The sequence below is a fragment of the Indicator indicator genome, chromosome Z (genome assembly GCF_027791375.1).
Source record: "Indicator indicator isolate 239-I01 chromosome Z, UM_Iind_1.1, whole genome shotgun sequence".
Classification (NCBI taxonomy): domain Eukaryota; kingdom Metazoa; phylum Chordata; class Aves; order Piciformes; family Indicatoridae; genus Indicator; species Indicator indicator.
The window spans coordinates 5,243,680-5,266,786 of record NC_072053.1 but is presented as its reverse complement, the minus strand read 5'-3'; the positions used below and the strand labels follow the sequence as shown (position 1 = coordinate 5,266,786).

The following is a 23,107-nucleotide window of genomic DNA, read 5'->3' as shown; positions in this document are numbered from 1 at the left end:
CTTTTAAATGGCACAGTGACACGTGTTTGATCCAGATGAGGCATTGCCATGCAGTTGTATTTCTGCTAAACATGGAGCATGGCATTCAGGCCAGCAGTGTACTTCTATGCTGCCTTTATGTGAGCCTCAAGAAGACCAGCTATATGTGATTTCAGGATAAATGTTGACAGTACAGATAAAAGTCATTAAAGTATTCTGAGCAAGTGAATTCTAATGATAAGTTTACATCCAATCAGTGACTTTTGTTGTGGAGCCCTATGCCTTGAGCTGCTCTATATTCATGCTGTGCTCCCAGGGTGACTTTCGCTATGATGTGACCCATGAACTCCATGGCAAGGTTGGAAGCTAACGCACTTCAATGGCCACAGGCCCTTAGCACTTCTCAACAACCCCCTCCATGTCCCAGGAAAGATTATAAAGTTCTCTCATAGCTCAGTTTGACTGCAGAATCAGAACAAATTAGTTAGAAACAAAGCTATTCTTTGCTTCAAGGCTGTGCTAGGCTATGGACTACCTATACTTCAAAACTCATTGGGACACAGGACAAGCACTAGCACAGTGAGTAGTTTCAGCATGCCAATAATGCAAAACGAGCACATTTTGTGTATCCTTCAACTGTTCTTCAGTGAAGATGCTCTACTCAGTCTGTCAGCGTCGAGGTGATCAACACCAGAAAGACATAAACTCTGACAGATGCTCCACAGTGTTGCTTTACACACTCAGGATTTGAACATGTCTCCAATATCACCACTGCATGTAACACATCATTGTGGTTTCCTAGCTAATGTTATTTGAAACAGATTTCAGGAGGAGATAGATTGTCTGTTCAATACTTGCAATCCCTCAGTTTTAACACCCTTAAAGAACCCCACCCTATCACAGTTCTACAAATACACAGAAATACAACACTACATCCTGTCCCTAATGGGATAACTGACAGAAATTCTAAAGAATATTTTAGACTTAAATCTAAATTTTTAATTTAGATTTATTTCTAATATTTCTAATCAGGTAATATATAGACCTTTTTTCTTTTTATTTCAATCTTTATCTTCTAAGACAAATGTGTGCTCTCTACTGCTCAGCAGTACTGTTTTTAGGAATACTAAGACTGTTCAGTGCATTGTTCTTCATAATTTTTGCAAATAAAACTGAAAGCAACACCTGCAGATTGGCAATTATTAAAAAAAATACATTATTTTATATGCTGTTTTAAGTTGAAAAGTTGCCAGTCTCTTGCCATGTAGTTGTAAAGAGTTACAGAAATCCACTTGTTTATGTCAGTAGTACTGACACTACAATACATTTTGGACTATGGTGGTGGTAAGGGAAATCAAAATGCTTTTAAAGTTTTTCTGGCACACAGTCTTAAGATTAGCGCCTGGTGTGAGAATTCAAATCTAACAGTCACTTCAGACATTTTCCTTGTGTATTTATGATTTTTGTGCCTCAGCTGCAAAAAATGCTAGTAGTTGTGGGTTAGTTTTCTGGGTTCTTTTTCACTTAGTTTAATTCTAAGCTGCCCTCATGACACAGAAAATTGTCATTTGTCTACATAATTGGTATTAACTGTTATGTCTTGAAGACTGTCCAGCTGATGGAGAAGTAGATTTGAAAAGGGTCAATGACATAAAAAATTATCTGTATGATGACTAGACATTATCTGTCTTCCTAACTGAATATAAATCATAGATTCACAGACTACATTGGCTTGGAAGTGACCCCTTGTCCACCTCCCCTGCAGTCAAGTAGGGAATCCTCCAACTAGATCAGGCTTCCTAGGGCCCCATTAAGTCTGATATTGAATGCCTCCAGGAACGGGGCCTCAACCACATCTCTGGGTAACTTGTTCCAATATTTTACCACTCTCATTGTAAAGAACTTCTTCCTGATGTCCACCCTGAATCTATTCTGCTCCCGTTTAAAACCATTGCCCATTGTCCTATCAGTGGAAGCTCTTCCAAATAGTCTTTCCACAGCCTTCCGGTAGCTATTCTTCAGATGTTGAAATTGTACCTATAAGGTCTCCCTGGAGCCTTCTCTTCTCCAGTCTGAACAACCCCAATTTATTCCACCTGTTTTGATAGGAGAGGTGTCCCACCTCTCTGATTATCTTGGTGATCCTCCTCTGGACATGTGCTACAGGTCCACGACTCCGTTGTGTTGGGGGCCCCAGAGCTGGATGCAGTACTCCAGGTGAGGTTTCGCCAGAGCAGAGCAGAGTTGCAGAATCACCTCTCTTGTTCTGCTGGCCACACTTCTTTTGATGCAGCCCAGAATGCAATGGCCTTCTATGCTGCAAGTGTACTTGGCTGCCTCATGTCCAGCTTCTTGCTCACCAGTACCCCCAAGTGGTTTTCTATAGAGCTGCTCTCAATCTCGTCGTGCCTAAGGCCCTAGAGACAAGAATTCTCCTGACTTACGTACAGGACCTTGCACTTTGCCTTATTCAACCTCATGAGATTCTCCTCAGCCCACCTCTCCAGCCTTTCTGGGTCCATCTGGATGGCACCCACCTTTCGGTCTTATCCACCACACCACTCAGCTTGGTATCATCGGCAGACTTGCTGAGGGTGCACTCAATCTCTCTGTCTACATCAGTGATGAATATGCTGAACAGCAGCAGTACAGACCTCTGAGGGACACCACTTGTCACCTGTCTCCATCTGGACAGCAGCCTTTGACCACTACCTTTTGGATGCAATCATCCAACCAGTTCTGTATCCACTGAAAATCGAAACCTCTCATTTTCAGTGTTTGTTGCATTATTGGGGTATCAAAGGATGCTTATTTTTTATTTTATTTTACTTCATGAGGTTTAGAAATTTGGTTGTGAAAGCACAACTGCTACTATCCAAATGTTCTGACAACTGTAACCCTGTAGCTTGAATTAAATTAATAAATTAAATAGCAGGAACACTTATTATGCAAATCTGTATGAATATTCTGATTAAAATGAGAGAGAACACTTTAACTTATGTGTTTCCTGATTCAGTGTTTTTCTGCTTTCAGTTATACAATGCAAGAAAGAGAGAAAGGTAAAATGACAAAATTATTATTTAAGTTTTATACTGACTGACAAGCAGACCACATCCCCAGTCTTTGATTATATCCCTGGAAACTGAAATATCCTACAATGATCAAAGTGTGTATACTTTTTAGTTTTCATCTCTTTGAAAGTTCATGTTGTCTTTTTGAGTCTGAAGTGACCTAGCCCAGAGTTTGGGAATAATAAAGCAGATGCTGTCCTCTAACAATAGTAATTTATTTCCATGTTCAGTGAACAACCGGACTAAGAGCTCTTCTGACTGACCACGTTGGCCCAAATTCTACTGTCAGTCACTGGTGTAAAATTTTAATTGTCATTATATCACATAACAGAAATAAAATGAATACAGCACACCTCTAAATAAAATGGCACAGAACCAATAAAACAAACAGCTCCAACAACAACAAAAAACTCCCACATAAGCAAACACAAACAAACAAACAAACAACAACAACAACAACAAAAACAAAAAAAAAAACAAAAAACAAAAAACATCCAAACCCTAAGAACCCCCATAACTACAGAGCCTGTCTGGTTATTCAGTGCTAAAGAGGGTGAGAGGGAAAAATCTATACTTTGAATAATAATGGTTAAAATAGTACCATAGTATGCTATTAAATAAGACCCAGTTAGAGAAATTAGCAACTGCACAATCACAAGCATGTAACAATTCTACTTAAGACTAGATACCAGACTGTGCAGATTTCCATACTTAAATTAGTGAAACTCATTTAAAATGTTAGCACCCTTAGTTATGGCTTAGTGTTTGAGAAATTGTGCAGAACAAATTAAATATCACCTTCAAATCAACAATACTTCCCTCAATTTACATTTTATGGCCTCTTGAGGAGTCCTTTGTGTTGAAATGTTGAAATCCAATTTGTTACAGATTCTACTAACTTTGATGAATAGAATTTGATATTGAAGGTCCTGCTCTTAATATGAAAAATTTATATGGGTGCACTTTGTTTTGACACAACTGATTAAGGGATTTTTTTATTCTAAAATTACTAAGTTTCAGATGATAACTCTTAACACGAGAGTAACTTTAGAATTTAAACTTTGTCTTGTGGTGAATGAAAGAGTAAACCCAAAGAAAGTAATTCTTACAAAACTGTGTTCTGTGCTGCGGAGTTTCCCAATTTCTATAAATTAAACAAACACTCAAATAGGAATTAAGTCATTTAGAAAAAAAACAAACCAACCCAAAACACCAAAAGACAATTAATATTGTAATTTTAAAAAAATGTTCTCCAAGGAGTCAAGTAAGAATTCAAGTGTCAAATAAGACCATAACTCATACTTTTCTTTAATTGGCCTGACTACCCCTGCACTTTTCATTATATGGGTACTCAAGCATTAAAATTTGTCTCAAGACTGTGCATAAAATATGCAGTGCAACTACTGCTGCCTTTATTTCATCCCCAGGAAAATCTCAAACAGTAAAATCTCATGACATCAAGCTGTTGAGATTTGGTGAAAGGATCTGTGAAACAGGACCAGCAAGGGATACATTCACATGCTTTCCCACCCAAACTATCAGAACTCATGAACACTTTCCATTTACCTCTATCATGAGACCCCTGCTTTGAAGTGATGTTATATAGGTAGTTTATTTTATAGATTCATCAAACACACGTGTCTATACATACTTTGTTTTGTATTTTTTTGTTTTGTTTTGCATGACACGCATGGAAGACTTAAGGTAGACATGTAATTCACTGTCCTGATTTCAATTAAAACAGAATATACTCTCTTCAGTGATTTTTAGATTTCAGTTAGACTCCCTCTGAGTGACTGCACTTCCTGAAGTTAACAGGCGTATGTCATTTTATTGTTATTGTTTCATTAAAGCTCTTTTCATTTCCTTTTCCAACTAGTAAATCTCTCTCTTTACTTTCTCTTCCCCTTTGGGGTGGAAGAGAGGCTAATAGAGAGCATCTGTCATTCATCCAGTGCCCAGACAAGCCCTAATCCTTGACATCCACACTACCTCAGACCATGCTGGATTCAGGAGCAGACAAAAGAGAGATACTGAATTTTGAGATGCTTGTTTTATTATTTTTCCTCACATTTTTACTTTCTTCAGAACACTATTAAGTCACAAAAGTCCTTGAGTAAATTCTCCATCCTCTCTTTGGTACATGTGGTTGCTTAAGAGTGAAGTAAGAGAACAAAAAAAGAGTAAAATTGGAATAGAGATCCATACATACTCAAAATTACAGCTTTAACTTATAACTCTCCCTACTTCGCCAAACCCAGACAAAAATACATAGAAAACCTCAAATAAAATGGTGAGATATTTGCTCTTTAGTAACAATTAGGGTTCTTTGAAAGACTATGACAGATTTTGTCCATAGTGAATAACTCAATCAGTGACCTTGGATGTCTTTTATTAACGCTACATGATATACACTTACCTAACTACTCTTAAGCCATGCCTTTTTCAACAAAATACTGAATATGCAATTATTACTTCTTTTCACAAGCAACTAATGGTTAGGAAGAGGGTAAAAATTGTAACTATACTCCTTGTCAAACTTTATATTTTTATATAGCATAGTTTTTTGATCTTATAAATCCTCAGAAAATGTTACTTGATTTTTGAATGAAGATTGCAATACTTTGTTTGACAGCAAAGGACAACCTGAAAAAAGGAACTCAACTGCTGGGTGTAAATAATGCAGCACACCATGATGGTATCAGTTAGCCCATCAATCTTTGTCAAGAACAGAAATTCACAGAGTTTATGAAAACAATTTTTGTGATATGAAGGCTAAAGAAGATGCACTGTGCAAACAGTGAAGAACCATCCAGTCACATGCATATACTACTTCATAAATCACTCTTTGTTGTAAAGCACATAGACCAGCCAGATAACATTTCTGTATGTAAATCAATCTGTAGGTCACTAATGTATGTCAGTGAAAAAAGTATTTGCCCTAACTTATAATTATTTATTCTTTAACATTAAAACTCCTGGGACAGGAATACCTGCCAAGAGTATTAGGCATGAATAAAGCATGGGAGAAGCATTTCAGTCCCTATGCACAAAACCGTTAGCCTAAAATCAATAACATTTCCCTTAACTATGTTATAAAACCTAAAATGATAACTTAAAATTTCTGGCATGAGTGTTGCTATAAGAAACATCTGTTTGAGACCATGAAATGAACACAAACAAAAATACGTTTTCAAAAAAAAAAAAAAAAATCACATAATTTCACATAATTTCACAAGATTTCAAAACCCAAAGTGACAGAATAAAGATGGTCTGGGTGTTTGGGTACATATTCTTCTATATTTTAAGAACAGAACATATTCTGTGAAATAGAAAGTGTTCATGGAAACCTGTTAATTCTTCTATATAGCATGCATTAAATATAAATAGGAACACATTTCCTATGCATCATATATTGATACAGAGAAATGTAGAGAAGCTGATACTGAGGCAAATATACCAGTGCTGTAGGAGTCTGAAGAGATGATAATACCCATTGAAACAAATGTGACAGTCCTAGTGACAGGACTGGGGGGAATAGAACAAACCCAGAAATGGGTAGATTCCAATTGGTTGTTAGTAAAAAGTTCTTCACCAGGAGGGTGGTGAGACATTGGAATAGGTTGCCCAGGGAAGTGGTGGAAGCCCCATCCCTGTAGATTTTTAAGGCCAGGCTGGATGTGGCTCTGAGCAGACTGATCTAGTGTGCGGTGTCCCTGCCCATGGCAGGAGAGTTGGAACTAGATGATCCTTGAGGTCCCTTCCAACCCTAACAATTCTGTGATTATATGTTTCCATGCATGTAATGACATACAAGTTCAGGGTGCCAGCTATGTAATTTGTTAAAGAAGTACAACACTCTTGTACTGGTTTAACACAGCCTGCTCTAAACAAGACTCACTGACATGATTGAGAATGAGTGAAACACACCACAAAAAAAAAAAAAAAAAAAAATCCCTCGGGGTTTGAGATAAGGAGATTTTAATGGAAATAATACAATGTACAATTACCTTTGCTGTTTTGCAGAAAAGCAAAAGGAGAAGCAGCAGCAAAAACCAGATATAAAACAACCCTCCCAGCCCCACAAGCTTGCATCCAGCCAACTCCCCAAAACCAGAAACCAGATGCAGCAACTGAAGCTCTCATGTTGCAATCTGAACTTCAAGCCCCATTTTACTTCAGCATTATGCCCCATTATGCTCCAGCCAGCACTTTCATTTTTGAATCAGGCATGATGGGAGCATGGTATTGAATACCATCAGCATATTTAATTGGCTGAACCCATGACAACTCTTTACTGCTATGACATTTAGTGATGTTTGTAATTAATTGTACATCATCTCATTAAACACTTCTTAATGCAGGGTTTTTTTGTGTTATCTTCGCTCTTGTCTGCATATGGGAGGCTTGCTTGAGACATTAGGCTGTCTTAAACCAGGAGAGTGTTGTAGGTCAAGTCAAGGGACATGGGACATGGTGAACCATCATCCCAGAAGGCATATTTTTATTCAATTTGCAACACTGATACATGAAAATTAGCTTATTTTAAATCTCTTTCTAAAGAAATAAAATTTACAGCTATTCACTTTCATGAGAATAAAACTTGTTACAAAGAAGAAGTCTCCAGGTGGCACCAAGGAATGAATAGCCTAGCAAATAGCCAGTCAGTAGAAATTAGATCTAGGGATAGTAAAAATGAGTATCAGTTCTGAAGCCCAGAAGAGCAATGAAACTTCAGAAGACTGAGAACATACTTGCTACAAGCAGCAGTTTCATGTTAAAATCAATTTTCAGAAAGAGAGCTTTAACAGTTTTCTGATTTACAAAATCATCTGTACAGTGTCTAGGTTCAAATCTATTTCTCTCCAGCTGAACCACTGCTGAGAAGCAGAACCATAAATCATACTGAAGACACACCTGTGCAGAGATGCAAAATCTGAACATGAAAACAGATGAGCTCTGCAGTTCTTTCAAGAAATTTGTAAGCTGGGGTGGTTTTTTTTAGATTTAACAGCAAGCCGGAAAACTTTTTTACCTACGGCAAAAATATAGTTGAATAGTTAACTTGTATCTCTTAGTATTTGAAAGAAAAGTTTACATTTCTAGATACCAATAGCTCATCTAAATTCTTGTTTTTTAGGCTGATTTGCTTACTATGCAGGTGGAAAGTTCACCTAACTTTCTAACTAGAATATTCATGGCAGAGTGTTTAAATGGTTTTAGAAAATGAACAAACTGATACCATCATCTCTAAATCTCTGCATATGAATTGAATGGGAAAAGTCACAGAAGAATGTAAATCTCAGATAAACTCATAATCTTATCACAGGACTCATGAAAATTGAGGTAATTGCTGCTTATTCTGGAAGCATCTGGGAACAAGGGTCTCTATGCACGTAAATACCCTGTAGCTTGTAGTTTTTGAGGAGAACTGCAACATACTTGAGTAAAACTAAGCATAACTATGTAGTTATGACCAAGCGGGTAGATGAGGGAAGAGCAGTGGTCAGTCAGGACAGGGTTAGAGATCTCCTGTACCATCTGAAGACACACAAATCCATGGGGCCTGGTGGGATGCATCCATGAGTGCTGAGAGAGCTGGCTGATACTGTTGCTGAACCTCTCTCCATCATCTGGAAAGTCATATAGAACAGGGAAGGTGCCTGATGACTGGAAGAAAGCAAATGTCACTCCAGTCTTCAAAAAAGGCAAGAAGCAGGACCCAGGCAACTACAGACCATTCAGCCTCACCTCCATCCCTGGAAAGGTGATGGAGCAGCTCATCCTGGAGGTCATCTCTAACCGCATGGAAGACAAGAAGGTTATCAGGAGTAACCAGTATGGATTTACCAAGGGGAGATCCTGTCTAACTAATCTGATAGCCTTCTATGAAGTTATGACCAAGTGGGTGGATGAGGGCAGAGCAGTGGATGTCATGTATCTTGACTTCAGTAAAGCTTTTGACACTGTCTCCTGTAACATCCTCATGGAAAAGCTCAGGAGATGTGGCATAGATGGCTGGTCAGCCAGAGGTGGATTGCAACTTGGCTCCACAACAGAGTTCAGAGGGTTGTCATCAATGGCACAGAGTCAGCTTGGAGATCTGTGGCAAGTGGTGTGTCCCCGGGGTCATTACTGGGTACAGTTTTGTTCAATATCTTTATTGATGACCTGGATGAGGGAATTGAGAGTAGTCTCAGCAAGTTCCTGATGATACAAAACTGGGGGGGAGTTGTCTGACACCTGCCAGGCTGTGCAGCCATCCAACATGACCTGGACAGGCTGGAGAGCTGGGTTCAGGCAAACCTCATCAAGTTTAATAAGGACAAGTGCAGGGTCCTACATCTGGAGAGAAATAACAACAGGCACCAGGACAGGTTAGGGGCTGCCCTGCTGGAAAGCAGCTCCACAGGGAAAGACCTTGGAGTGCTGGTGGACAGCAAGTTCTCCATGGAACAACAATGTGCTCTTGTGGCCAGGAGAGCCAATGGGATCCTGGGATGTATCAAGAAAGGTGTGTCCAGCAGTCTAGGGAAGTTCTTCTACCTCTCTACTCTGCCCTGCTTGAGACCACACCTGGAATACTGTGTCCAGTTTTGGGCTCCCCAGTTCAAGAGAGACAGAGACCTGCTGGAGAGAATCCAAGGGAGAGCCATGGGGATGATGAGGGGACTTGAGCATCTCCCCTGTTATGAGAGACTGAGATCCCTGGGAGTGTTTAGTCTGGAGAAGAGAAGACTGAGAGGGGATCTGATCAATGTCTATAAATATGTGAGGGGTGGGTGTCAGGAGGAGGGGGCCAGGATCTTTTTATTGGTTCACAGTGATAAGACAAGGAACAATGGGTTCAAACTTGAACATAGAAGATTTCAGCTCAACATGAGGAGAAACTTCTTTACAGTGAGGGTGACAGAGCACTGGAACAGGCTGCCCAGGACGGGTGTGGAATCTCCTTCTCTGGAGACTTTCAAAACCCACCTGGATGTGTTCCTGTGCAGACTACCCTAAGTGATCCTGCTCTGGCAGGGAGGTTGGACCTGATGATCTCTTGAGGTCCCTTCTAGCATCTGATATACTGTGATACAGTGATAAACCTTTCTTTGAATTCAACTTCTTCTGGTCTGTAAATGGAAGGGATGCACCAGCTGATTTTTGAAAACCTGAGATGGTATTAAGAAAAGAAAAATCAGATTATTATAAGTAGAGAATTCTCATTCGAATGCCACTCCAGGACAGGACTGGACTGAAACATTAATCCTGAGTGAAGATGAAGTGCTGACCTAAGCTTTGGATTTAGTCTAATAGTACAATATGGTAAAAGTGTGTCCTGACTTCCAGGGCTAGAACAGAACCCTAAAGTAATGTGTGCAGAGATTAATTTCTATCATAATAAATCCCCTTCTGCCTTAAAAAAGTATAATCTTTTCCCTTTCTAAAAGTCTACAGTATGAGCTATGTTATTAATTTGAATGTGAAAGAGCAGCAGGTCACAGTACTTCAGCCTACTGTGTTACAAAAGACTGTAAGCATCTGATGTCTGACAATAGGAAATACAAGAAGAAACAGAAAACAGCTTAAAAAGTGAACTCTTCTCTCTTTCATAGGTTGCAGAGAGTTCATTTCTGTGCCAACTGGCTCTGCAGGGAAAAAGATGAACTCTTCCTGTCATTTCAAATCTTTATTAGTGAAAAATGGATCAAAAGTGATTAAAGGAGGAACATGGTTATATAATGCACTTCTGAGTATTCTTATGACTTGTGGAAAATTTCTCATGCACACACTGTCATGAGGGTTTGGGGAAAGCTGTCATCAGTTCAAACAGTGTTTTCTCAAAGAAAAAGAGATATATATTCCCTTAAACTGATCAGCTGATGGTAGCAGTGACACACCATACCTCAGCTAAAAGCAATGATGCTTCCAAGAAAAGCATAGAGACAGCTGATAAATGCCTTTACCAAAGGTGCCCTAACCTCTATCAACAGAATCTTCAACAACATCTTTTCTGTCTGTATGTTCGAGAAAGCTGCCAAAAATTACCTAGGCACTACTTGCAGGTACTTATTTGATTTTGGCTGTCATTCACATCATCCATGTTTACACAATTATTAGCCACTTGCTAACACTCACGTGTATCAACCTGTACACTTCTGCAGCTGTTCAGTCAAGAGTGTGAGAGAGGCTCATGAAAAGGGAAAGAATAAAAGCTTAAACTGAGATGTTCTGCACAAGGCACTTAGGCTAAACTGACTCCCCATTAAGTTATTTTGTACAATTAAAAGTTTCAGAGAGATACCAAGTCATGGTGAGAACAACATTACAATTTCAAGTCAGTTGTCCTTTGTTTTTAAAGCTGATCAGATTTTTCAGTAGTATTCTCACTTGAAAATTCTCCTTTCATAAAACATTCACATTTCTTGCTAGAAATTACTATAGTGTGCAGCTTCACTGGATTACATCAAAAACCAGGTTGGTACCTGAAGTCTTCTAACTGCTAGTATGCTCCATTTCTATAGCCACGATCATCAGATGGTCAATACCGAGATCTAGATTTCTTATTTGACTGAACCTAGATTGAACTTTTGATCATTATCTCTTCACAGAATCACAGAATGTTAGCGGTTTGAAGGGACATCTAAAGACCATCTAGTCCAAGCCCCATGTTAGACCAGGATCACCTATAACAGGTACCACAGGAACACATCCAGGTGGGTTTTGATTATCTCCAGAGAAGGAGACTCCACAACCCCCGTGGGCAGCCTGTTCCAGTGTTCCCTCATCCTCACAGGGAAATAATTTTTCCTCCTGTTTCCACGAAACTTCCTATGCCTCAACTTCCACCCACTGCCCCTTGTCCTGTCATTGGGCATCACCAAGAAGAGCCTGGCTCCATCCTCTTGGTGCTCACCCCTCACATATTTATAAACACTAACAAGGTCACCCTCAGCCTCCTCTTCAAGCTAAAGATACTCAGCTCCCTCAGTCTCTCCTCATAAGGAAGATGTTCCATTCCCTTAATCATTTTTATGGCTCTGTGCTGGACTCTTTAAAGCAGTTCCCTGTATTTCTTGAGCTGAGGGGCCCAGAACTGGTCACAATACTCCAGATGTTGCCTCACCAGGGCACAGTAGAGGGGGAGAAGAGCCTCTCTCTAGCTGTTAACCACACCCCTTCTAATACCTCAGAACAGCACTGGCCTACTTGGCCACAAGAGTACATTGCTGGCTCATGATCAACCTTCCATCCACTAGGACCCCCAGTTCCTTTTGCCCTTCACTGCTCTCCAGCAGGTCAGTCCCCAACCTATATTGATCCATGAGGTTTCTCTTTCCCAGGTACAAGACTCTACACTTGCCTTTGTTGAATTTCATTAATTTTCTCTCTGCCCAACTCTCCAGCCTAAGTCTCACTGAATGGCAACACAACCTTCTAGAGTGTCAGCCACTCCACCCAGTTTGGTGTGCTAAGCAAACTTGTTGACTGTGAACTCTCCAGCTTTTCTTCAGTCTTCAAAACATTCATGGTTCCCTAGGCTCTAGAAATTTCTTAACAGGAAACAACTCAGATACACCGCAGCTTGCTTCTTGCCCATCCCCTAATTTTCATGGAGAGAAAATCCATACAAACAGTCAAAGGAGCAGCACAGTCCAGAGGGTGTCTTTTAAAATAAACAGTTGTGTTTATGACCTTCTTTAGCCCAGTAACATCTTCCTTTCTTCTCTTCATTAAGGATTGAAAGCATTCAGGTACATATACTATTACTGATATTGACAGTTATGTTTTAAGATTCTACTTTAACTTTATCAGTGGAGCAGGATGGTTTAAAAAAAGCCTAAACACTTGCTGTGGATTTATCACTTTTAAAAATTTTGAATTTTCATCTACAATTTGCACCTCAGTTTTGCCTTTCCATTTCTCTCTCTCTTTTTTTTTTTTTTTTTTTTTACTGTTCCATGGCACCAGAGTATGTGTGTATCTATACATATACATATACCTATATTTAGCTTATATGTATATATCTATCTATATATATATAGATATAGATATAGATATACATATATATGTGGAAATCCAAGTGTTTGGTTTTCTCTTTGCTGTATATTGGATATATTTGAGCACTGGTTCCTACGCAATTATTAATCTCAGCACTGGTGAATTTATCTTTTCTCAATCTCAGTAAACACAAACTTGAAAGCTGAGCAATTAAAAAAGTAATCATTAACAATCTTTAAAACTCAAATTTCATCTCATTATATCCTTTCATTTTCACCAAAATGAAATACCGTCAAATAAGGCCCTTTAGGAGGGCCAACTTTCCCCTCTTCAAGGCTCTGCTTAGAAATATCCAGTGGAATAGGGCTCTGGAAGGAAGGGGGGGCCAAGAGAGAGGTTTAATATTCAAACATTATCTCTTACAAGCTCAAGAGAAATGTATTCCCTTGAAAAAAAATCAAGTAAGGCAAGCAGAGGACCTGCAAGGATAAGGAAGGAACTCTTAGTAAAACTCAAAAATATATGGAAAAAAGGACTGGTCAATTGGGAGGATTATAAAGATGTAGACAGAGAATGTAGAGATGGAACGAGGAAAGCCAAGGCCCTCCTGGAACTGAATCTCACCAGAGGGATGAAAGAGAACAAGAAGAGTGATAAAAGGAAGAGCAGGCAAAAGGTGAGCCCACCACTGAATGAGAGGGGAGATACAGTAACTGATGATGCAGGGATGGCAGAGTTGCTGAATGCCTTCTTTGCCTCAGTCTTCACTCCTAAGACCAGCCCTCAGGAACCTCAGTCTCTAGGAGCAAGGGAGCAGAACTGGAGAGATGTGGACATTCCGCTGGTCAGTCAGGACAGGGTTAGAGATCTCCTGTACCATCTGAAGACACACAAATCCATGGGGCCTGGTGGGATGCATCCATGAGTGCTGAGAGAGCTGGCTGATACTGTTGCTGAACCTCTCTCCATCATCTAGAAAGTCATGTAGAACAGGGAAGGTGCCTGATGACTGGAAGAAAGAAAATGTCACTCCAGTCTTTAAAAAAGGCAAGAAGCAGGACCCAGGCAACTACAGACCAGTCAGCCTCACCTCCATCCCTGGAAAGGTGATGGAGCAGCTCATCCTGGAGGTCATCTCTAACCACATGGAAGACAAGAAGGTTATCAGGAGTAACCAGCATGGATTTACCAAGGGGAGATCCTGTCTAACTAATCTGATAGCCTTCTATGAAGTTATGACCAAGTGGGTGGATGAGGGCAGAGCAGTGGATGTCATGTATCTTGACTTCAGTAAAGCTTTTGACACTCTCCCATAACATCCTCATAGAAAAGCTCAGGAGATGTGGCATAGATGGTTGGTCAGTAAGGTGGATTGCAGCCTGGCTCCACAACAGAGTTCAGAGGGTTGTCATAAGTGGCACAGAGTCAACTTGGAGATCTGTGGCAAGTGGTGTTCCCCAGGGATAGGTACTGGGTCCAGTTTTGTTCAATATCTTTATCAATGACCTGGATGAGGGCATTGAGAGTACCCTCAGCAAGTTCACTGATGATATAAAACTGGGGGGGTTGGCTGACACCTGTCAGGCTGTGCTGCCATCCAACATGACCTGGATAGGCTGAGAACTGGCTGCAGGCAAACCTCACCAAGTTTAATAAGGACAAGTGCAGGGTTCTATATCTAGGGAGAAATAACAACAGGCACCAGGACAGGTTAAGGGCTGCCCTGCTGGAAAGCAGTTCCACAGAGAAAGACCTTGGAGTGCTGGTGGACAGCAAGTTCTCCATGGAACAACAATGTGCTCTGGTGGCCAAGAGAGCCAATGGGATCCTGGGATGAATCAAGAAGGATGTGTCCAGCAGGTCTAGGGAAGTTCTTCTACCTCTCTACTCTGCCCTGGTGAGACCATACCTGGAATACTGTGTCCAGTTTTGGGCTCCCCAGTTCAACAGAGACAGAGACCTGCTGGAGAGAATCCAAGGGAGAGCCATGAGGATGATGAGGGGATTTGAGCATCTCCCCTGTGAAGAGAGACTGAGATCCCTGGGAGTGTTTAGTCTGGAGAAGTGAGGACTGAGAGGGGATCTGATCAATGTCTATCAATATGTGAGGGGTAGGTGTCAAGTGGAGGGGGCCAGGCTCTTTTTGGTGGTTCACAGTGGTAAGACAAGGAACAATGGGTTCAAACTAGAACATAGAAGATTTCAGCTCAACATGAGGAGAAACTTCTTTACAGTGAGGGTGACAGAGCATTGGAACAGGCTGAGCAGGGGGGTTGTGGAGTCTCCTTCTCTGGAGACTTTCAAAACCCACCTGGATGCATTCCTGTGCAGACTACCCTAAGGGATCCTGCTCTGGCAGGGGGACTTGGACCCAGTGATCTCTTGAGGTCCTTTCCAGCCTCTGGTATACTGTGATACTGTGAATATGAATCCAAACATATTCTTGCTACACTTTGAAAAGTATTCAACAATCTCCTGTAAATTCTGGGTTTGGATATCCACTCTTAAATATCTCATTTGCTCATATTTTTTGCAAGAAATGGGCAGCATTTAATATCCCCAATTAGGTATCCAAAATACAGACCATGTAAGGTTATTAATTAATATAATTTTCAAAATTTTGAAAAATCAGATAAGCACCAAGTGTAACCAAGTGTAAACCTAAATATTTATCTACGTACATATAATACATTTATAAAAAAGAATTTATAAAAGCAATGCACACACATGCACATCCATCAACAGTTTTAGAATTCATACTGTAAATTAAGGAACATTTTGCATTTTGAAGCAATATTCCAAATTCCAAAACATCTGAAAGCACACAACATGAAGCAATCACCATTGGATATGTCCAAATTAGAAAACAGTCTGGCACAATATGAGCAGATCAGTGTTTCAAGCATTTCAAGCACAGGCATATGAAGTTCTTCACAGAAGGGGTGATTGTCCATTGGAATGGTCTGCCCAGGGAGGTGGTGGAGTCGCTTTTCCTGGAGACGTTCAAGAGAAGACTGGATGAGGCACTTAGTGCCATGGTCTAGTTGATTGCTTAGGGTTGGGTGATCAGTTGAACTGGATGATCTTGGAAGTCTCTTCCAACCTGGTTGATTCTATGATTCTATGATCTACCTTATATGAAGCATGCAAATTTTGTTTCAGATTCAATAATTTTTCCTCTGTGTAATTTCATAGAATCATAGAATCAGCCAGGTTGGAAGAGACCTCCAAGATCATCCAGTCCAACCGATCACCCAGCCCTAAACAATCAACTAGACCATGGCACTAAGTGCCTCATCCAGTCTTTTGAACATCTCTAGGTACCCATTCCAATGGGCAATCACTCTCTCTGTGAAGAACTTCCTCCTAACATCCAGCCTATACCTCCCTTGGCACAACTTGAGACTGTGTCCCCTCGTTCTGCTGCTGGTTGCCTGGGAGAAGAGATGGACCCTGACTTGGATACAACCTCCCTTCAGGTAGTTGTAGAGAGCAATGAGGTCACCCCATTTGAATGTGTCCAAATGAACAAACATTGTTTCAGACCCTTAGTTAACCCTTAAGTAGGGTCTCCACCTGAGTACAGCTTCTAGTCCAATGCTCTCGAGAATTAATTCAGCTCATGCCCATCAAAATTCTCTGCAGGCTTCAGGCAGAGTGAGTGTAAGATGTAGAGGCAATCAAGGCATTCCTTTCCAAAGACCACCAGCACACTAGAAGACCATTTTAACACATCCACTGGCACTGAACACTCTTTCCTACATGAACTTTTTCTACAATCAGCTTTCTTATTCTATTATACCAAACCCTCCAGCTAAGGAGAATATTATTCTGCAAGTTTATGTTGTTACAATTAGCTATCCATCCATTCCATGCATTTTTGGGTCACTTAGATATTTAAATCTATCACTATGAAAATTGTGTCACCATCTAAGGAGATACAACAGTACTGCTGGTTTTCATCATTCTCTTGCTGACTTTACAGGAAGGTGATGTTACTGATCACACTTAGAATAATAACTAGGTAATGAATATATGTGCTCCTCCTGTGAGAGACATGAAATGATAAGGTCATCACAGCTGTCAGCTACAATAAAGAAGTTATTCTGCTTACTTTGAGTGATGCAGCTAGCAATAATACATAAGCTCTGTAGATGCATGATAAAAATCCTTTTGGTAATTTTTGCTGAATTTCTAGAAAGATGAATAGAAGCAATTTTGACTTTATTCATTTAAACTTGTTCAGAAATAAAGCTTTTGCATGTATAAAGACTCCTGTATAGGCAGTGTGGCATACTGTTACTTGTAAAAGAGTTTTCTTCTAGCTCTAGATTTTCCCCAAACACAATATAAAATTAGATGAAACAACACATCTACCAGGCACATTCTTATGTAAGGAATCAGGCAAGAACTGAGTGTGAACCTCCATAAGGCAGCATGTGACACAAAGACATCAAAAACAAGGATTTAGCCAAGGATTTGGATAACAATAAAATCATTTGATGGTCACAGTTGCTTCACACACATTTGCATTGTACTCACTCATGCAGCATAGCCCTGACCTTAAGGAACTACTTAGCCTCACTGCTCTTCAGCTTTGCCCATTTTTCTTTTCCCATTTTTATCTTTCTTTCAAGTGCTGCAGGCCATTCTGCAAGGACTGTCTCCTACTTTAAAAGCCACTTTACTATATGATGGTTTAAGGGAATGTTAAGTAAGAAAAATCGGTTTATGTCAAAACTTTCTCTCAGTAGGGCCACACTGCACTAACTGTATTCTTGGCAGTGTTTTTTAATGTATTTTTTATTTTCTGCTGTGATTTCTAAAACCTAAATAAAGGTAAGTAGCAGCTTGAGTGTGCCTGCTGCTTGCTGCTTTGTATGGATTGAGGTTTGAAAATGTAGAACTGGGAAGGGCAAATGAAAAAGAATGAGAAAGAAAAACGTCTGGCATGGAACAGTATAAATGAAAGATATTCACAAATGGAGTGGCTGAGAATGTGATGCTTTTAGTGTATCATATTGTAAGAGGGACCTTAACTCCTAGTTAGTAATGATACACAGAGAGACTTCACTATTAAGCAAAACAACTACTCTGATCCAGCTTTTGAACATTGACAAATAGTCCTGTAACAACCAGTTCCTTGTCTGGCATCACAAGACAACCAAAATACCTGATCTTAAGAACTGAAGTGCACGGTAATTGCTTCTTGTCTAAAGGACAAGTCATTGACCTGCACTTCAACGTCCCAGATACATCCCTGATTCAATAGCATGTCTTAAATAGTCCTGAAAATAAAGTTGATCTCCCATTCTCAATTAGTAAGAAAAAGAAAGAGGAGAGTTTCTGTAATGGGCCTGCTGGTGTTTCTCAGTTTATCAGTTGCTTTGCTTTATTAACTGCATTCAGGTAATGTTAGAATGGTTAATTATGTATAGAATGTCCACAACATACTATTTGAAATGCAACTGCTGTCTTTTCGTACTTAACAGAGTCCTGAGTCTGCATGTATTGCATTTATTTTTAAAATCACAGGACTAGCAGAAAGCAAATACCACAGGAAAGGAAAAATACTAAAAAGGAGGTGGAAATACTGAATATTATGGAGATATATCTAGATATAGATGTAGATAAAGATATAGATATAGATATATAGATATAGATAAAATACTCTTAAAAAAAAAACCCACAAAATCAATCAAACAAAACAAAAGAACAGCAAAAAACAGCCAACAAATCAATGCCATTTTTACATCAAGAACAGAGGAACAAAGGGAGGAAGGTGACTACAGTTTAATATAGAAAGCAGCCCTGAGGAGAGGGACTTGGGGGTGCTGGTGGATGAGAAGCTCACCAGGAGCTGTCAATGTGCACTGGCAGCCCAGAAAACAACCAGATCCTGGGCTGCATCAAGAGAAGTGTGGTCAAGAGAAGTGCTCTGGTGAGACCCCACCTGGAGTACTGTGTCCAGGTCTGGAGCCCCTATTACAAGAGGGATATGGACATGCTGGAAGGTGTCCAGAGAAGGGCCACCAGGATGAGCAGAGGGCTGGAGCACCTCTCCTATGAGGACAGACTGAAAGAGTTGGGGCTGTTCAGTCTGGAGAAGAGAAGGCTCCAAGATGACCTTCTTGTGGCCTTCCAGTATCTGAAGGGAGCCTACAAGAAAGCTGAGGAGGGACTTTTTGGCTATCAGGTAGTTATAGGACTAGGGGGAATGGAATAAAGCTGGAAGTGGGGAGATTCAGGCTGGATGTGAGGAAGAAGTTCTTCCCCATGAGAGTGGTGAGAGCCTGGAATGGGTTGTCCAGGGAGGTGGTTGAGGCCCCATCCCTGGAGGTGTTTAAGGCCAGGCTGGATGAGGCTCTGGCCAGCCTCATGTAGTGTGAGGTGTCCCTGCCCATGGCAGAGGGGTTGAAACTGGATGATCCTTGTGGTCCCTTCCAACCCTGACTGATTCTATGATTCTATATACAATTGAAGTCATAAGCCTTTGTCACTGTACATCAATGCCCTCTGATGTCTTTCCAATTTCCACACTCCAACCATTTGTAAAGGTTGGATGTAGAAGAGAAGACATTAGCATCTTTTAGACTAAACCCAAGTTCTTTACATGGAATTGTATAGTGGTAGCAGTACACCAATACATATTACGGATACATATACACATGCCTTTGTACAGAAGTGTGTAATATGCAAAATACACAAAACAAAATTCTAGATCACTACAGTCTTAAGAAACAAATAAAGGATCCTGACTGGAAAACACTTAGAAGATTTCATGTGAGTACAGCTTCTCATGGATGGTAGAACTTAACTTGAGTTTGTTTCTACCAAAAAAGAAAAAAAATGTCTTGAAAATTAAAGATTATTTTAAAATAAAATTCAGTACATTTTTGTCATGACACATATGAGTAGTTAGTACTGGTAAGAAAATACCTCCTAATCAAAATTGAAATATTACACATTTACAAAGCCTTCCATTTTCAAGAAATCAGTGGGTGCTGACACAAAATATTTTGTGGAACACTCCTCAGAAGTAAACTCTTGCCTTCTAATAAGAACATCTGTTCTTTTTCACAGGCCATCTCTGTTATACAGAAGGTACCTAAAAATACTCCCTTCTGAGTCACCACAAATTCTTCTGCCAGGACACCTACAGAAAGCAAGCAGATAAAACATACAGAAGTATAAAGATTTAAGTGTCAAAGTGTGTGCTGTGGGAGACTGAATGCATTTTTGGACACAAGAGTAAAACTCTGGGGGTCAGAATGCATCTTATTTTGCTTACTTTGCTGATCTACAATGAATGGTGAGATGCACACAGCATCCCACTTCTTTCTGTTCTTGTAGATTTATTTTCAAATATGTTCATGCAATTAACTTCATTTGGGTTTCATTCTCTCTTTCAGCAGGTGCAGATGATTTCCTGACTAGAGTTCCATGTCCTCACTTAACAAATGTGGCTTTTTATCACTTGCTCTTGGTATCCACTAATTTATGCCATTGACAACACTGTAGTTCTAGCACAAACAGGTGATTAGAGAAGGTTCATTATTCACCAACAGGAAATATACAGGAGTTACTGCAAGTATGCAAATAGATCGCTACTACCTGATCTTGACAAACAAAGGGACTGCAATAAAAAAAGTCTGAATATAACAGAAGAGTCTGAAATTCAATCTATTTCGCCTCAAATGAAGCTATTAACAATAACATGGTGTCTCATTAGGGAATTCCTTTCTTTTTTCCCCTCTATCTGTGGGCCTCATTAAAAGAATCATCTGTTACTAGGTATGTGTTGTAGTGGTGTGTTTGCCACTGGAAATTTTAACTTATTTTTTCACTCCAATAAGAGGCTTAGATTATATTTTTTAACAACTACTGATCCCTCTTCTCCTCAGTCTCAATCTATTGTCCCTAGCCCCAAGCAAGCCTCTGTATTGCCCAGGGTTCCATATCACAGACCAAAGCCACAATGGATAACCAGTTGTCATTGATTTTGATCCTACCCTCAAACTAACGTTTTTTGCCTTTTAGTGTTAAAAGGAATATATATATATATACATATATATTTATATTTAAGTATGCTGGCCCAGACTATGAGGCAGTTACATCTACAGCTAGCTGTCAGTATGAGGGCAGGACATAATCCCTGCTCTCAATGGCATTTTCTCCCCATCAGAGCTGAAGGCAGAGCTGCTATTTTGCAAAAGCTCCATAGCCAGGATACAGGTAGCTCTCCCCCTGATTATACTGCCTCATTACCAGTGAAGAGAAGAGTACATAACACACAGCAGTGCTGAACATCCTGAATGATAAAAGCATTATTTGCATAACACTTGGTGCTCCTGCAGGTTTAAGGCTAAATAGAGCTCCCAGGGAAATTAAAAGCAAAAATATTCCAAGAAGCTGGATCAGACTGCTGGTGCTCAAAATCTCTATGTCACGAGCTGTTACACAATTTCTAATGAGATCAGCAGAATCGGTTTAAAAAACAAATGCTGCTTGTATTGCTCTTGTGCCAGTCCAAAGTAACTCCATTAGTTTGATGGCATTATTCCTGCTCAATATTGTCAACAAAAGCATTATTTTAATCTTTTCCTCCATTGCTTAATTATATCGTCTCACCAAAACAATTTCTTGGGATTTTATTTCCTTATAGTACTGCTTCTATCCTGTCCTCCAATTTCCTGTCTCATTTATTTTTCAGTCCAGCAATATTTAAGCCATATTTCCTCTTTCTCATAAATTTCTGATTAATTCTTTCTCTCTTTTTTTTTAGCCCAATTTATTTTTATTTGGACTCCATTCAGATGGTAGTATTTGCTTTTTAATTTGTGTACAGCCTTTTATGATCTTCCATTTGTTACTTATCTGATACCATATTGTTGCTAAGTAGTTTAAAGCTATTATTTTAAGGAGAATCTAGAAACAAGCTCTTTAGTGTGTTCTAGAGGCATACCAGTTTTGTTTCAGTAGTATTTCCGATTGTCAGTTTACTAAGATGAAAATTGCTGCAAATGGCTCCTGCTAACCTTGCTTAAATCAAAAGTGTATGATGTATGTAAGAAAATTCAGAGAAATCAATACAAAGTATTTATCCTCTGTTTGTATTTATGTATGCAAAAAAGTATAAAATAGGTCAGACATTTATTACTCTGGGCAAAGGTATTTGCTGAAGTCTCCTGCTATGTTATTCAGAAATAAAGTGATTTAGGTTATGAAAGGTGCATTCAAAGAATCTGGATACTGCACACAGCTCAAATCACTTCAAGAAACAATTTCAGCATGATGCAACCTTTTTCTTCTTTATACATCTACTTTGTTAGGTGACTGAGAGGAAGAGAATGCAATATAAACATTTTTCTTGCAGCAGCTGCCAAGCAACATTTGTCCAAGAAGCTCAACTATTGAAAGCATCACAATAGAAAACATCTTGAATAACTACAGATCAAAGCCAAACACTAATGCATACCACTATACTCTTCTTTTTTTCTGAAAAGTGCTATAAATAATAGCAATATAAATAACCAAAAGCAAATCAAGAACACATTTTGTAATTTTTACTGTCAGCAGTGCAATGAACACAACAGGTCTTCAGAGATAAAACATTTTAGTGTGTAAATTAGAATAAGAAAGCATGATAACAAAGTAGTTAAAAGAAAGTAAAAACATATAAACCATAGTATTTATCAGTGCCTGAGGTCTTTGTGTTTATGCTCAAAATCACAGGTAGAAAATGGTAGCTCTAAGTATTTGCTGAAAATGCTCCTCTGTTCAGCAGCATGAAAAATAAACTGCATGGAGCTCTATTTCCCAGGATACTGTACTGCTTCTATTTTTAACAAGAAAATTATCACTACCTTCATAATTGTATACTTCCTCATAAATCCATCCCATATCTAGTCCTGAAGAAATCAGATATATTCTAATAGATCAGGTCCAAAGTTTATTGATCAGCTTTTTGTAAGAAATCTTGTTCCTACTGTAATACTAATTTCACTAAACAGAACAACACAGAGATTATTATCAAGACGTCTGTATAACCAACCCACACATACTTG

General features: G+C 39.5%; 1 protein-coding gene across 1 annotated transcript in view; it reads right to left on the bottom strand.

The window, feature by feature from the left end:
• Positions 1-23,107, bottom strand: part of EDIL3 (EGF like repeats and discoidin domains 3) — a 329,191-nt gene that overhangs the window by 221,317 nt on the left and 84,767 nt on the right. The window lies entirely within an intron of this gene.